The sequence below is a fragment of the Myotis myotis genome, unplaced genomic scaffold (assembly GCF_014108235.1).
Source record: "Myotis myotis isolate mMyoMyo1 unplaced genomic scaffold, mMyoMyo1.p scaffold_m19_p_1, whole genome shotgun sequence".
Classification (NCBI taxonomy): Eukaryota; Metazoa; Chordata; class Mammalia; order Chiroptera; family Vespertilionidae; genus Myotis; species Myotis myotis.
The window spans coordinates 52688028-52705026 of NW_023416313.1; the positions used below are offsets into that span (position 1 = coordinate 52688028).

The 16999-nt window shown below is 43.6% G+C and overlaps 1 protein-coding gene and 1 pseudogene across 1 annotated transcript in view; both read left to right on the forward strand.

Annotated features, from left to right (window-relative positions):
• Positions 1–16999, forward strand: part of CFAP299 (cilia and flagella associated protein 299) — a 568607-nt gene that overhangs the window by 66635 nt on the left and 484973 nt on the right. The gene's annotated exons all lie outside the window — the stretch shown is intronic.
• Positions 10254–11069, forward strand: LOC118670480 (annotated as a pseudogene).

Consider the following 16999-nt stretch of genomic DNA (forward strand, 5'->3'; position numbering starts at 1 on the left):
TGCATCAGTGTACCTCTCTTTACTTCTCTTTGAATTGTCATAGTTTTGGGGATTATTCTGGGTAGCTGGTGTTTAGTGTGCCTTGTAATAGTAATTGGATTATAGGCTGTACTTAGCATTTTTATTTTCTATGTCATTTTTTTTTTTTTACATCTTGCAAAGCCTATCCCATAATTTCTCATGATTTTTTTTACATTGTATTTGTTGAATATTTGTTGAATGAATAAATATTTGTTGAATGAATATATTCAATAAATATTTGTTGAATGAATAATAGGTACTTAATACATACCTGTTGAACTGAAAATGATAACTATATAGCAAATGACACAGAGCAAATTCTTAACTCTTGCTCCTGGTAACTATTTCTCCATTAGGGAGTGATAAAAATATTTCCCCCTTATAATCCAATGCATTTATTACCACACATAATGTTTTGAGAACACACGCATCTCTGGGGATACCTTTGTTAGATACAAGGATTTTTCTCCTTCCTTTCTTTGGGGAAGGACTGATTTAGGCTTCTGTGAAGACAATGTTTAGTGTTATTTCTTGTTCCATTATCTGTTCCTAGGTCTTTTCATTTAGAATCTTTGTAAACACAGGTGTATAAACAGAATTGTTTTCAATGAAAGGGAACTTTGCCCTTAGCAAGCCTCTGAACAGTTGTGTTCTGCACCTGCAGTAATAAAATTTGAAAGAGATAATGTATTGAATTTTAATCACATGTTGCCTTGTTACATATTCACTGTTTAAAAACATTTCCTTTACTGTGGAGTTTTTTGTAAAAAATACAGTGTTGAATGGCCTGAATAGTGATTTTACACTGGGGGATGATTATAGTCTTGTGTAAAAATAGCAGACTCTTAATTTAAAGTGAAAATGTCTGGTAATCAAGCTGGAAGAAAGTTGATCTCAGTAGAAATGCTGTGTGTGTGTGTGTGTGTGTGTCTAAATGTATAGTTATATTTTTGTGCAAATATAGAGAAAAGGATAATTTAGTCAATAACTATATATATTAAAATTTTTATAGCATCAGTATATTTAACAAAATTGACCAGTGAAGGGGAAGGGAATTTGCTACCCCAAATACACTTCTTTGGTATTAGGAGTATCATGAGCTGATTATTTTTTAAGAAGCAGCAGATGCCAGAAAAGCTCTGAACACTTAGTGGAAGCTACCCTTTTGTAAGGGATATTTACATTTATAAGGGAAATCTCTTATTTGTTAAGGGTGTCTCCCTCTCCAAGACAGGAAGAGGAGGAGGGTTAAATCTCTAGAAACTCTCATCAATGGAGAGGCAATGGCCTTAGTCTGAATAACATTCTTATCCTTGTTTACCTTGCTTTGCCTGATAACCTCCCATAACTGACTCCTCTTCCTCACAACATCTTATTTTATCTGTAGCTGGAGATGGTATTTAAGGTGGTGGCTTGGGTCATTCTAGAGAGTTACTCAGTTTTCTTTGGTCTCTTATATATAGGGGGTATACAGAATATTGAACTTTTGTTTATTTTTCTCCTATTAATATGTTTTTTATTACATGGGGAGGTCTCGGCCAAGAATCTAGGAGGATAGAGGAAAAATTCTTCTTCTTCAACAACAGCATCAAGGACTGTTAAAAGAGTTCCTAGAGCTTTAGTATTTTTTAGTTTGATTTTTTAGAAACAGTCTGACATTTAACATGTTAACTGTTTCCACATTTATTTACCTAAATATATTCAATAATTATTTAATAGAGATTACTTCAGTTATTTTTTAAAGCAAATTATGAAAGAAAAAAGTGTTATTCTTTTTTAAATTTTTTTAATATATTTTTTATTGATTAAAATATTACATATGTGTCCTTATCCCCACGTTACCCCCTACCCCCACCCTCCACTCATGCCCTCACCCCCCCGTTGTCCGTGTCCATTGGTTAGGCCTATATGCTTGCATATAAGTCCTTTGGTTGATGTTTCCCCCTTCCCCCACCCTCCCCTACCTTCCCTCCAAGGCCCGACAGTCCAATCAATGCCTCTCCGTCTCTGGATCAGTCCTTGTTCATCAGTTTATGTTGTTCATTATATTCCACAAATGAGTGAGATCATGTGGTATTTATCCTTCTCCGACTGGCTTATTTCACTTAGCATAATGCTCTCCAGTTCCATCCATGCTGTGGCAAATGGTAAGAGTTCCTTTTTCTTCTTCCTCTTCTTAAAGAATACCTTTCAGCATTTCATATAATACTGGTTTGGTGGTGATGAACTCATTTAGCTTTTTCTTATCTGTGAAGCTCTTTATCTGACCTTCAGTTCTGAATGATAGCTTTGCTGGATAAAGTAATCTTGGTTGCAGGTTCATGCTATTCATCACTTTGAATATTTCTTGCCACTCTCTTCTGGCCTGAAAAGTTTCTGTTGAGAAATCAGCTGACAGTCGTATGGGTACTCCCTTGTAGGTAACTGACTGTCTTTCTCTTGCTGCTTTTAAGATTCTCTCTTTGTCTTTTGCTCTTGGCATTTTAATTATGATGTGTCTTGGTGTGGTCCTCTTTGGATTCCTTTTGTTTGGGGTTCTCTGCGCTTCCTGGACTTGTAAGTCTATTTCTTTCACCAGGTAGGGGAAGTTTTCTGTCATTATTTCTTCAAATAGGTTTTCAATATCTTGCTCTCTCTCTTCTTCTGGTACCCCTATAATTCTGATGTTGGCACGCTTGAAGTTGTCGCAGAGGCTCCTTACACTATCTTCATATTTTTGGATTCTTTTTTCTTTTTTGGTTGGGTATTTTTTGTTTCTTCGTATTTCAAATCTTTGACTTGATTCTTGGGATCCTCTTGTCTGCTGTTGGATCTCTGTATATTATTCTTTATTTCAGTCAGTGTATGCTTAATTTCTAGTTGGTCTTTTTTTCATATCCTCCAGGTTCTCACTAAATTTATCGGCGGTTTCCATAAAATTCTTGAAAAACCTTATAAACGTGATTTTGAACTCTATATCCAGTCGTTTTCTTTCCTCCATTTCTTTCATTTGTGACCTGTTTCTTTGTCTCCGCATTTTGGCTGCTTCCCTGTTTTGTTAGAGTGGTTTTGTGTGCTAGGTGTCCTGTAGGGCCCAGTTGCTCAGCCTCCCCAGTTACCTGAGGTGGACACTCTTGGTGCACCTCCTTGTGGGCTTTGTGCACAGTCTTGTTGTAGTTATGCCTTGATTGTTGTAGGATCACTGGGAGGAATTGACCTCCAGGCCAATTGGCAGTGAGAATCAGCTGTGTCTGCAGTGGGAGAACTTCTGTGCTGAAGACACCCTTCTGGGGCAAGACTTGCTTCAGCGGGGCTTTGGTGCTCACTGAGTCTGCCCCCTGAGTGTGTCCCTTATGTATCTGAGGAGCTGTAATCTGGATGGCCCCACTCTGACCACTGGGTACACTGGCTCTTGGATCTAAGGAGGTGCTAATTTAGCCTCTGCCTGAGGTTACACAGCAGGAGCTATGAAGAGAACTGCAGACTCCCCTTCTTTTTTTGGAGTTTGGAGGTGCCCTGGTGAGGCCCAGCTGTGAAGCAATGCAAGCAGCTGTGGGGCCTTGGGCCTTCTCTTGGAAGTTCTGGGTCTGTCTGGCCCAGCTGCAATTTGTTAGGTAATTTTCAGGTTGCAAAGGGCGAGGGCATTCATATGCAAAAGCCTCTGCCACGGCCTGGGTGGGGCGGGGTCTCAGGGAATCAAAGGGCAGAGCAAGCAGCTATGGGTGATCCTCAGCCCTGCCCTAAGGGGCTCCGAGTCTCAGTGTTTCCGTAATTGCTGCAAGCACCTCTGAGGGAAAGCCGCCCTCAAGTTCCAAGTTCTGCCTGCTGCCAGACAGTCCAGTTTCTCCCCGTATGAGTGCTGGGTCCCCAGAGACTTCCGGGAACCGGAGTTCAGAGCAGTCGGGAGTGACTCCCTCCCGATTCAAAAAGACCACCGCGTTCTCAGGTGCCAGCCCCTTTCCGCATGCGCTCGAGCCTCCGTACATCTGCAGTTTACTTCCGCAGCTCCTCTGGGTCTCAGTGTGCTTTTCTCTTTCCTTCTAGTTGTAGAATTTCCACTCAGCCAGCCTTCCTGTAGTTCTGGATGATGTCTGTTTTGTCTTTTTGTTGTATTTTTGAAATTATTGTGGGAGGCAGCAATTTCCAGTGTTTACCTATGCCGCCATCTTGGTTTCTTATAAAAGTGTTATTCTTATTAGCCATTTTTTTTCTTTATTTTTTAATTTTTTTTTTTAATTTTTTTTTTTATTGCTTAAAGTATTACAAGGGGTATTAAATATGTGTCCATTTTATCCCCCCGCCCTAGACAGTCCCCTAGCCTCCCCTATCCCCCAATGTCTTATGTCCACTGGTTATGCTTATATGCATGCATACAAGTCCTTTAGTTGATCTCTTACCCCCCTACCTCCTGCCCCCCAACCCTCCCCGACCTTCCTGCTGCAGTTTGACAATCTGTTTGAGGCAGCTCTGCCTCTGTATCTATTATTGTTCAAAAGTTTATAATGGTCTCTATTATCCATGAATGAGTGAGTTCATGTGGTATTTTTCCTTCATTGACTGGCTTATTTCACTTAGCATAATGCTCTCCAGTTCCATCCATGACGTTGCAAATGGTAAGAGTTCCTTCCTTTTTAGAGCAGCATAGTATTCCATCGTGTAGATGTACCACAGTTTTCTAATCCATTCATCTACTGATGGGCACTTAGGCTGTTTCCAGATCTTAGCTATGGTGAATTGTGCTGCTATGAACATAGGGGTGCTTAAAAAATATGTTTTTACTGATTTCAGAGAGGAGAAGGTAGAGGCAGAGAGGGATAGAAACATCAATGATGAGAGAAAATCATTGATTGGCTGCCTCCCGTACTCCCGCTACTGGGGATTGAGCCTGCAACCCTGACTGGAAATTGAACCATGTCCTCCTGGTTTATGGGTTGATGCTCAACCAGTGAGCCACACTGGCTGGGCTCCTGTGTGTGTGTTTATGTTTAATATGACCATTATATTATGTTTTGCTATGTTTTCTGGAAGACTGTGGATATGGAGTTCACTAACAATTTTCTAAAAGGTGGAAAATATATGAAGATTACAGACTATCTGCTATTCTTCATCTTCATAAAAAAAGTGAATCTAAAAGCCAGAATATATGAATTTAGGTTACATATTATATTAGCATTTAGGTTACATTTATGTTATAATTTTTAGAAATTCAGCATAGCATAGTGTGGGATTTCCCAAACTTGCCTATTCGTAGAACCTTCTTGAAGGTTCCCTTGCTTAGTAGATTTTTGGTCCCCCAGGCCTGCCAAATCGGAATCTCCAGGGGAAGGGGCCTGGAGTGTTTATTAAACATAGAATCAGTGGGTCCAAAATGGTTAAGAGCAGGCATTTGGGCCTAGAGTATCTGAGTTTGCAACTTGATTTCACTTAATAACAGGATATCAATGGGGAAGCTATTAATAGCTCTAAGCCTAGGTTTTCTCATATATAGAACAGGGGCAATGGTAATAGCTACTAAGAGGGTGGCTATATGGATAGAATGAGATGGTAAACTATGTTAACTACCATAAGTGATGTTAGACATAATTTTTCATTGATGAAATAGGAGCTTTCAAGATAGGTGGGTTGGGTAGAAACTGTCCAAGCACCACTTCTTTGTGTGGCTGGGGTAGAAGAAGTGGGGGCATCCAACAGCTTAATCTCTTTAGATTGACACATATCTGTAGACTCTCTTCAGTCCTTTATTTTACTGCATAAAGGAGGGGGATGCTGAGGTCAGCTAATCCTGCCCACAGAATGCTGTTTGTCTCTGAATCCATCTTTAATATGAGGCTCTTGTTGGAGAGCCCAAGGGCTAGTTTACAGAACTATAAATGTCTATACATCTGGCAGAAACATTATGAAACTAACTTTATTTTTACATACTCCGGTAGTGAGTTGCAGGCAAGGATGCTTTTACCACTCACTGGCTTTTAATCATTAGAAGCAATGAAACAAGAAATACTGAGGAAAAAAAATGTGACCAATTTTGAGGGGCCACTGTTAAGAGATAAACTGAGGCATATTAAAAATTTTAACAATTTATTTGAGCAAAAAAATTGATTTGAATTGGGTAGTGCCAAACCAGAAGTGGTTAGCATTTTTACTTTAGCCTATTTGAAGTATGGTGGACAAAGAAGGATCCATCTGAAAACCTGTTCTGCTATAGTCTCCTCTGTCCCATTGTCAATTTTGTGTCTACCTGTGACTTGCCTGCTTCCCCTTTGAAATCCCAGATCTCAATTCTTTCCTTGTCCTTTGTCCAAAATGGCATATAAACCTCAACTTCCAATGTGTTTGGGGGTCCCATATCTTGTCACACCCATGGCATATACATTCATAATAAACTTTATGTAGTTTCTCCTGTTAATCTATCTCTGTTAATTTGATTATTAACCCAGCCAGAAGAACTTACAAGGTGGGAGGAAAAATTATTCTTTTAGCTCCTCCAACAGTGTATAATTAGTCCATGGTATTTAATTTACTTTGCCATTCATTGTCTTTTAATTGGTATATTTAGGTCATATATATATATTTACTGCTCCAGTCAATGAAAGGGAAACTTTATCGAAGCCCCAGGACCATGTGGTTCATGCACGGGGCCTCCCTTTGGGCCAAGGAGGTGGTAGAGGGGCCTTATTTGACCTATAAAGTGGTGTGGGCAGGATTTAGGTCATGGGGTGTAATTTTAATAATTTAAGTAATCTGCATGGGAATGGGTGTAGAATCAGAAACCTTGACCTTAGTAGCATCATGTCTTAACCATCTGAATTAATTAGTATAAGAAAATAATGTACAAATGTAGTAATATATGAAGACAATGTTTCCTTGGGATAGAAATGAACTAATTATGGTAAAAATATTTTAGCAGAAACAACACTGCATTCTTTTAAAATGAAATCATGAATCAAGGTAAACTAATATTTCCAAAATTATTGACACTCTATACACAATGTGTGTATTTTTCTTGGCCTTAAACACTTTTTTCCACTAAATCAGATTCATTGCATTTGGCAAGTTTTTCAGAAAGAGCATGAGGTTATTTGTGGGCTGAGTATTTGACAAGTTCACACAATGTACAGTTCAGAGTTCAAAGTTGAAATCACAGTACTGTTTTTCTTGACAAGAATTCTCTCTGGCAAAGAGCCTAGGAAAATTCTGGTAGGTTTCCATGCATCCCACCCAATATTCAACTAATATTATAAAATCAGTCATCAGCTGGGACTAACTAATTGCTCTAGAGTTATTTATCTGAACAAGATGACTCTTTATTAGCCTTGCTGAAACAATAGGGCATATTTAATTGAAAGACTCACAGACTCTTTTGCCTAAAATTTGGTGAGAAAGTAGAAATGTATCTTTGAGAATATAAAAATCTTAGACAACAATATTAATGGTAAGATATTGTAATAGAAACACCTAATACACACACACACACACACACACGCGCGCGCGCGCGCGCACACACACACACACACACACACACATATATATATATCAGTATAAAATCTAAGTAACAACTTTCTAGAAATGTCTCTGCTTTTAATTTATTTAATGATATGTTATGGTTGTATTCTAACCAGGCCATCATCATTCTTCACTTGTTAATTTATTTTGGTGACTATGGTGCTGAAATTTTATGTAATATTCAATTATAAACTCTTCTTTATGAAAATCTTATACCACATTCATATATTACAAAGTTACACTGAGTGGCCAGATTATTATGACCACCTGACGTTTGTAGGCAAATTAGCTATAATTTCGTGCTGAAGTTGCTAGAGGAACAAACCATTATAAATAGGGAAACAGGTTGTTTACCATGACAGTAGAAGTGATTTTTTTCTGAAGATATGGGTAAACTATACGATTTAACAGCCTTTGAATGTGGGATACACACACACACACACACACACACACACACACACACACACTGAATGGCCAGATTATTATGACCACCTGACTTTGGAGGAAGATTAGCTGTACACTGCATCGTATGGGATATGGAAGCCAAAGGCCTCTTCAAACACGTTTGCTGTCTGCAGTACCAAGATAAAACGTCTCCAATTCGACACAAAGATTAGACAGTTGATCATTGGAAAAGAGTCATGTGGTCCGATGAATCATGTTTCCAGTTGCATCATGCAGATGGTAGAGTGAGAATTTGACAGAAACAGCATGAGAGCATGCACACCACATGCATGAGTACAACCCTTCAAGCTGGTGGGGACAGTGTTATGGTTTGGGGCATGTTTTCTTGGCATGATTTGGGCCCTTTAATTCATGTGGAACAACAGCTGAATAGCACAACATACCTAAGTATCGTTGCTGATCAAGTTCATCCTATCATGTTGATGGCATATCCCAATGGAGATGGCTTCTTCCAACAAGACAATGCGCCATGCCACGGTGCTCATATTGTGCAGGAGTGGTTTCAAGAACATGAGGGAGACTTTACCTTGCTTAGGTGGCCCCCACAATCACCAGATCTCAATCCAGTTGAGCATTTGTGGGACCAAGTTAAAAGAGCCATCAGGCAGCTGGTTCCACAACCATCAAATCTCACAGAACTGGACTGTGCTATTCATCAGGCATGGTGTCAGATTCCTCGCATCACCTTTCAACATCTCGTGGAGTCAATGACAAGAAGAATCGCCGCAGTATTGAAGGCAAAAGGTGGCCCAACGAAGTACTGATGGGGTGGTCATAATAATCTGGCCACTCACGTTCAAATATATCCCACATTCAAAGGCTGTTAAATCGCATTGTTTACCCCTATCTTCAGAAAAAAAATCACCCCCACTATCGTGGTAAACAACCTGCTTCCATATTTATAATGGTCTGGCCTTCTAGCAACTTCAGCGTGAAATTGTAGTTAATTTGCCTACAAATGTCAGGTGGTCATAATAATCTGGCCACTCGATGTATATTGAGCATAAAATTTGATTTTCAAGTATAGGACCAACCTGTGAAATGTTGCATAACTAATGTGATTCCAGTGGACTTCGTCAATGTTTTTTAATATAATTATTATTTTTGAAAGAAGTTGATTTGGGATTAAGAGCTGTAATTTGTAATGTGTCATTGCAAAACATTATGTAAAATGGCCATATTTGTAAATCAATAAAGAAAGGAATGTCCGAATCTCACTTATAAATAGATATAGAAAAATCTAAAAGCAAATAAAGATGGAAACTATTTTATGATGATAAAATATTGGGAATCAGCACTTAGTTTCTTTCATTTATGTTATTTCTAAAGGAATGTATATTTTTTGGCATGAAGTTTCCAGTATTCATACAATGTTTGACCTATTTTTTATGTACTTTTGTTCATGTTAATGGGAATCTGGAGTTGGACGGAGGGGAGTAAGATACCTAACTTCACATCTTTCCCAGATTATTTTCAGCAACATGTATTTTTTTGACATGTAAACACATAGTTTATTTTTTCTTTCATCTTTTTGTTTTCTTTCTTTATTGATTAATGTATTACGTATGTTTCCTTATCCCCCCCATTGCCTCCCCCTCCTGCTCATGCCCTCACCCCCCTGGTGTCTGTGTCCATTGGTAATGCTTATATGCATGCATACAAGTCCTTTGGTTGATCTCTCCCCCTATTTCTCAGCTTTGTTACTTATTTTGTATGCCCAGTAGAGCACTAAATGACTGCTCTGAAAGAACAAAAAATTTACTCTCATCAAAGAGGCTTCAAAAAAATGGTATGGCATAGCAGATAATGAGCAATTGTTTTTCTGTGCCTATTGTACTTAATTAATTTTGTTCCATATCTGTTAATTCCCAAATATCCAAAACTATAGAGAGAAAAGGGATATGAAAAGCTTTATAAAGATGTGTAATTTCTCCTAAGGTGTTATTTTGTGGAAACAATATGGATGTGTCATGTACCAGAGTGATTAAACCACGCATTTTACTACAGCCATGTATTCCTAAAAAGGGTCTGTGGTAAAAGCTAAATTCTGCTTCTCAGATGGAAAGATAGAAGACAGAAACATTTGTGGGGAAATGAGAATACTTTACCTTAAAAAAGTACTGCTTCAAGTTTGCTTTCCTCAAAACTATAAACAGATTATTTTATTCTTCATACAAATGCACAAGTGGCTTCAATGCTTGCAAGCAAATACTAGTTCACTTATTTCTTATTGATTAAATCACTTGAAAACATTTTAACTTTAATTACTTGTCACAATTTTGTGCTAAATGTTTCATTACTTTTCATTAAAAGTTTAAGTATAGATTATTTATTTGCTATAATGTAAAAATTACATAAAAATACAAGTTCACCAGCCCTGGCTCCCACGCACACCTCGCTCCCACACTCACACTCACATTTCATTCTCTGTCCTCGATACCTTTTCCTACACTTCCTCTTCCCCCTGACATGAGTGGTGCTCTCTCTGGGCCCCAGTGCTGCAGTCATTGCCTGAGCGAAGTGAGAAGGGGCCCCGCTACGGGGGAAACACCGGAGTCACCATGGGAGTGGAGTCACTGCCCACCACACATTCACCGGAAACCGAGGCCCTGCTCACCGGGCAGCCAGCCTGCTTTTGCAAAGTGTTACAATCACTCGGAGGAACTGTGCGTCTTCATTGAATTTTGTGTTGAAGGCAGTAAAAATGTTAATGTAAATTTGGAAAAATCCCAACTGTATTCAATTGTCTTGGAGAAAGTGATAATTTTAATGAAATTAATGTTTTTCATGGTATTGATCCAAGTGATCCAAGCATAAAATAACTGGGAGATCAAGTTTATGTTGTTTAGGAAAAGGAGAAGCTGCCCAATCATGGCCAAGTTTAACAAAAGAAAGGGCAAAGCTTAATTGGCTTAGTGTGGTCTTGAATAATTAGAAAGACTAGGAAGATGATTCAGATGAAGACATGTCTAATTTTGATTGTTTCTCTGAGATGATGGACAACGTGTGTGGTGATAAAGATGTAGATTTACCAAAAGTAGATGCAGCAGGTGATGATTCACAAGATAGGGATGATGGAAAAAATGCCAGATCTGGAGTAAGGAATGTTGTCCTCTTGGATCTTGGAAAAGAAAAATAACTCCCCTGCAAGATTTCCTAATTGAGAAAATTCCTGAGTTGATAGCTCTAAAGCAGCAGTTCTCAACCTGTGGGTCGAGACCCCTTTGGCGGTCAAACAACCCTTTCATGGGGGTCGCCCAAGACCATCCTTCATATCAGATATTTACAGTACAATTCATAACAGTAGCAACATTACAGTTATGCAGTAGCAACAAAAATAATTTTATGGTTGGGTCACAACATGAGGAACTGTATTTAAAGGGCCAGAAGGTTGAGAACCACTGCAGAGGCAGATGCTGCATTTGCCTCCTTTAATCTATTTGTCAATGTGTTTGTTTTCTTAAAGAATTCATGAAGGGTTGATATTTACCACTGTATGGCACAGTTTTAAGTCAGCTAAGGCAATAATCTTATGCATGAACATTTCTCCGACTTCCATGACACTGCCAAGGTCTTAGGCATTTGTGATATATACAAACATTTCAGCTAAGTCTCATTTCTTCATAACATAGATACTGACATGATAGGAAGCTCTTGGACTACAGAAAGATAACAAAGTTTTACATTTTAGAACATGGACTCAAACTGGCTGAAACCACTTGGTTGATAACGTAAACTAGTAACATGTTGTTTTGATATATTCTTCAGGATTGTTTCACTAAAGTTTTATTTTCCAAAAAATTTACTTCATGTTATTGCACATAAATGATCACTTGTCAGTGTTCCAAATGCGTCTTAGCTAAAACTAGTAAATGCTCTAGGATGGCTGTTAAAGCCTGTACATTTGGTATTGTTTGACCCTTAAACTTTTATTTCTCTTAGCATGGAGAACAAAGAAAGGCTGTACATTGTTGCTTGAGAGTCTGTATGTTTAGGCCAAATTTGTATTGGCACTGTCAGTATGGCAAATGAGTGAAAAAATGAAAAAATATTAATACACTATTGGATTTTGTATTTCTCCTCCTCCTCCTCCTCCTCCTCCTCCTCCTTCTCCTCCTCCTCCTCCCCCTCCTCTCCTCCTCTCCCTCTCTCTCCTCCTCTCCTCCTCTCCCTCTCCTCCTCTCCTCTCTCTCCTCCTACTCCTCCTCTCCTCTCCTCCTCCTCCTCTTCTCCTCCTCTTCCTCCTCTCTCCTCTTCCTCCTCCTCCTCCTCTCCCTCTCCTCCTCCTCCTCTCCTCTTCTTTCTCCTCCTCCTCTCCCCTTCTTCCTCCTCCTCCTCCTCTCCCTCTCTTCCTCCTCCTCCTCTCCCTCCTCTTCTCCTCCTCCTCCTCTCCCCTCTTCCTCCTCCTCCTCCTCCTCTCCCCTCTTCTTCCTCCTCCTCCTCCTCTCCCTCTTCCTCCTCCTCCTCCTCCTCTCCCTCTTCTTCCTCCTCCTCCTCCTCTCCTCTTTTCCTCCTCCTCCTCCTCTCCCTCTTTCCTCCTCCTCCTCCTCCTCTTCCTCTTCTTCTCCTCCTCCTCCTCTCCCCTCTTCCTCCTCCTCCTCCTCCTCTCCCTCTTCCTCCTCCTCCTCCTCTCTCCCCTTCGTCCCTCCTCCTCCTCCTCTCCCTCTTCCTCCTCCTCCTCCTCCTCTCCCTCTTCCTCCTCCTCCTCCTCTCCTCCTCCTCCTCCTCTCCCTCTTCCTCCTCCTCCTCTCCCTCCCTTCCTCCTCCTCCTCCTCCTCACCCTTCTCCCTCCTCCTCCTCCTCTCCCTCTTCCTCCTCCTCCTCCTCCTCTCCCTCTTCCTCCTCCTCCTCCTCCTCCCCCCTTCCTCCTCCTCTCCTCTTCCTCCTCCTCCTCCTCTCCCTCTTCTCTCCTCCTCCTCCTCCTCTCCCTCTTCCTCCTCCTCCTCCTCTCCCTCCTCCTCCTCCTCCTCCTCTCTCCCTCTTCCTCCTCCTCCTCCTCTCCCTCTTCCTCCCTCCTCCTCCTCCTCCCTCTTCCTCCTCCTCCTCCTCCTCTCCCTCTTCCTCCTCCTCCTCCTCTCCCTCTTCCTCCTCCTCCTCCTCCCCTCTTCCTCCCCTCCTCCTCGCCCTCCTCCTCCCTCCTCTCCCTCCTCCTCCTCCTCCTCCTCCTCTCCTCCTCTCCCTCTCTCCTCCTCCTCCTCTCCTCCTCCTCTCTCCTCCTCTCCCCCTCCCTCCCTCTTCCTCCTCCTCCTCCTCCTCTCCCCTCCTCTTCCTCCGCCTCCTCCTCCTCCTCCTCCTCTCCTCCTCCTCCTCCTCCTCCTCCTCCTCCTCTCCCTCTTCCTCCTCCTCCTCGCCCTCTCTTCCTCCTCCTCCTCCTCCTCCTCCTCTCCTCCCGTCTCCCTCTTCCTCCTCCTCCCTCCTCTCCCTCCTCCTCCTCTCCCTCTTCTTCCTCCCTCTCCTCTCCTCCTCTCTCCTCCTCTCCCTCTCTCCTCCTCTCCTCCCTCCTCTCTCCTCCTCTCCCTCTTCCTCCTCCTCCTCCCCTCCCTCTCTCCTCCTCCTCTCCCTCTTCTTCCTCCTCCTCCTCTCCCTCTCCTCCTCCTCCTCCTCTCCCTCTCCTCCTCCTCCTCCTCCGCCTCCTCGCCTCCTCCTCCTCTCCTCTTCTTCCTCCTCCTCCTCTCTCCCTCTTCCTCTTCCTCCTCCTCCACTACCTCCTCCTCCGTCGTCCCTCTTCCTACCTCCTCCTCCTCTCCCTCTTCCTCTTCCTCCTCCTCCCTCCCTCTTCCTCCTCCTCCTCCTCTCCCTCTTCCGTCCTCCTCCTCCTCCTCCCTCCTTCTCCTCCTCCTCCTCCCTCTCCTCCTCCTCCTCTTCCCTCCTCCCCTCCTCTCTCCTCTTCCTCCTCCTCCTCCTCTCCCTCTTCCTCCTCCTCCTCCTCTCCCTCTTCCTCCTCCTCCTCCTCCTCTCCCCTCCTTCTTCCTCCTCCTCCTCCTCTCCCTCCTCTCCTCTTCCTCCTCCTCCTCCTCCTCTCCCCTTCTTCCTCCTCCTCCTCCTCCTCTCCCTCTTCTTCCTCCTCCTCCTCCTCTCCCTCTTCCTCCTCCTCCTCCTCCTCTCCCCTCTCCTCCTCCCCTCCCTCCCTCCCTCTTCCTCCTCCTCCTCCTCCCGCTTCCTCCTCCTCCTCCTCCTCCCCTCTCCCTCCTCCTCCTCTCCTCCGCTTCTCCTCCTCCTCCTCCTCTCTCCTCTTCCTCCTCTCCTCCTCCTCTCCCTCTTCTTCTCCTCCGCTCTCCTCCGCTCCCCCTCTTCCTCCTCCTCCTCCTCCTCCTCCCCTCTTCCTCCTCCTCCTCCTCCTCTCCCCCTTCTTCTCCTCCTCCTCCTCTCCCTCCCTCTTCCTCCTCCTCCTCCTCCTCTCCCTCTCCTCTCCTCCTCCTCCTCTCCTCTCCCTCCTCCTCCTCCTCCTCCTCTCCCTCTTCCTCCTCCTCCTCCTCTCCCTCTCCCTCTTCCTCCTCCTCCCCTCCTCTCCTCTCCTCCTCTCCTCCGTCCTCCTCTCCCTCCTCTCCCTCCTCCTCCTCCCTCCTCTCCCTCTTCTCCGCCTCCTCCTCCTCCCTCTTCCTCCTCCTCCTCCTCTCCCTCTTCCTCCTCCTCCTCCTCTCCCCCTCTTCCTCCTCCTCCTCCTCTCCCTCTTCCTCCTCCTCCTCCTCTCCCTCTTCCTCCTCCTCCTCCTCTCCTCTTCTCCTCTTCCTCCTCCTCCTCCTCCCTCCTCCTTCTCCTCCTCTCCTCCTCTCCCTCCTCCTCCTCTCCTCCTCCTCTCCCTCTTCCTCCTCCTCCTCCTCTCCCCGCTTCTTTCCTCCTCCTCCTCCTCCTCCTCCTCCTCTGCCCTCTATCTCCTCCTCCTCCGCTCCTCCTCTTCCTCCCCCTCCTCTCCTCCTCCTCTCCTCCTCTCCCTCTTCCTCCTCCTCCTCCTCTCCCTCTTCTTCCTCCTCCTCCTCTCCTCCTCCTCCCTCCTCCTCCTCCTCCTCTCCTCCTCCTCCCTCTTCTCCTCCTCCTCTCTCTCCTCTCCCTCCTCCTCCTCCTCTCCCTCTTCTCCTCCTCCTCCTCTCCTCCTCCTCTCCTCCTCGTCCCTCTTCCTCCTCCTCCTCCTCTCCCTCTTCTTCCTCCTCCTCCTCTCCCCCCTCTTCCTCCTCCTCCTCTCCCTCCTCCTCTCCCTCTTTCCTCCTCCTCCTCTCCCTCTTCCTCCTCCTCTCCTCTCCCTCTTCCTCTGCCCCTCCTCCCTCCTCCTCCTCCTCTCTCCCTCTTCCTTCTCCTCCTCCTCCTCCTCTTCCTCTTCCTCCTCCTCCTCCCTCTCCCTCCTTCCTCCTCTCCTCCTCCTCTCCTCCTCTCCTCCTTCTCCTCCTCCTCCTCTCCTTCTTCCTCCTCCTCCTCTCCCTCTTCTCCTCCCTCCTCTCCCTCTTCCTCCTTCTCCTCCTCCTCTCTTCCTCTCCTCCTCTCCTCCTCCTCCTCCTCCTCTCCCTCTTCCTCCTCCTCCTCCTCCTCCCCTCTTCCTCTTCCTCCTCCTCCTCCTCTCCCTCTTCCTCCTTCCTCCTCCTCTCCCTCTTCCTCCCTCCTCCTCTCCTCCTCCCTCCTCCTCCCCTCCTCCCCTCCTCCCCTCTTCCTCCTCTTCTCCTCCTTCTTTCTCCTCCTCCTCTCTCTCCTCCTCCTCTCTCCCTCTTCCTCCTCCTCCCTCTCCCCTCTCCTCCTTCTTCCTTCCCTCCTCCTCTCCCTCTCCTCCTCCTCCTCCTCTCCCTCTCCCTCCTCCTCCTCTCCCTCCTCCTCCTCCTCCTCTCCCTCTCCTCCTCCTCCTCCTCCTCCTCCTCCTCCTCCTCCTCCTCCTCCTCCTCCTCCTTCTCTCCCTCTTCCTCCTCCTCCTCCTCCTTCTTCTTCTTCCTTTAATCCAGCTTGTACCAGGGTTGAAAACCTCAGTTTATGTTCATGACCATGGGGATTTTTTTAAATGCCTACATTCTTTCTAATAAACTATTGGAATACTTTTAAAAAGTACAATTAATTCATTTGCCCTTCGAGTAACTGTCACTCTTCAGAGCAAGTTAAAAAGAGGATATCTAAGTGTTGTATTTTATTTGAAATTTTAAAGTTATTTTAAGAACATTTTTCAAATTTAGAAAAGCATTATTTTCTAGACAATCATTGAACATTTTAAAAAATGTCTTATTATATTTATGCATCATCATTATTATATTAATTATTTGAAATTATTATTTTATACTTTTATTAGATGTATTTAACACTTTCACCAGTATCATCAAGTAAAATGCTGCCAAATTCTTCTATTATGGGAACATATGTCATACTTTTTTAAAAGCATCTCTTCGGTGTCTAACACAGTTATTATGGCCTCAGCAAGTTCTCAATAAGTATTTGTTAATTGTTCAGTTTATTTTTTCATTCAACAGCTCTCTCTCAAATGCCTATTATGTAAAAAGTAAACTGTAAATTTATTTCTATTTATATCAAAATTTATATTTTGGATGTTATACCTTGTAAAAATACTCTGTAAATATTATTAGACCAGCAGCTGTTCTTAAAATAATGTCTAGTCAATTTCATTTTTATTGTAATAAATATTGGTTCACAAGACCCCCAATACCTTAGATCCAAATAAATGATGCCACTTGTTTTGAGTTTGTAGTGAGCACTATTTTTTGTTCCCTGATCACCATGCTCTTCCTGTTCTCCTATAATGCCAGGACTCTTGTTCAGTAGCAGGACATGTGCCTACAATGTAAAGACTACATTTCCCACGTTCCCACATAGGAAAGGTGGTGTGTGCAGCTTCCAGACCTTTCTTAAAGAGAGGAAGGGATGCCCCTCTGCCACCTTTCCCCATCCGGCTGCTTTGAAAAGTGTGGTGATAAGTTATGTTGCACCATGTGGATAAGAGCAATATCTGACAGATGACAGATAGATAGGGCCTAATGATAGAAAGGGCCTGGGTGCCCTGGACCTCCAGGCTTTCATGTGAAAGGACTAAACCTCTGATTCCTTT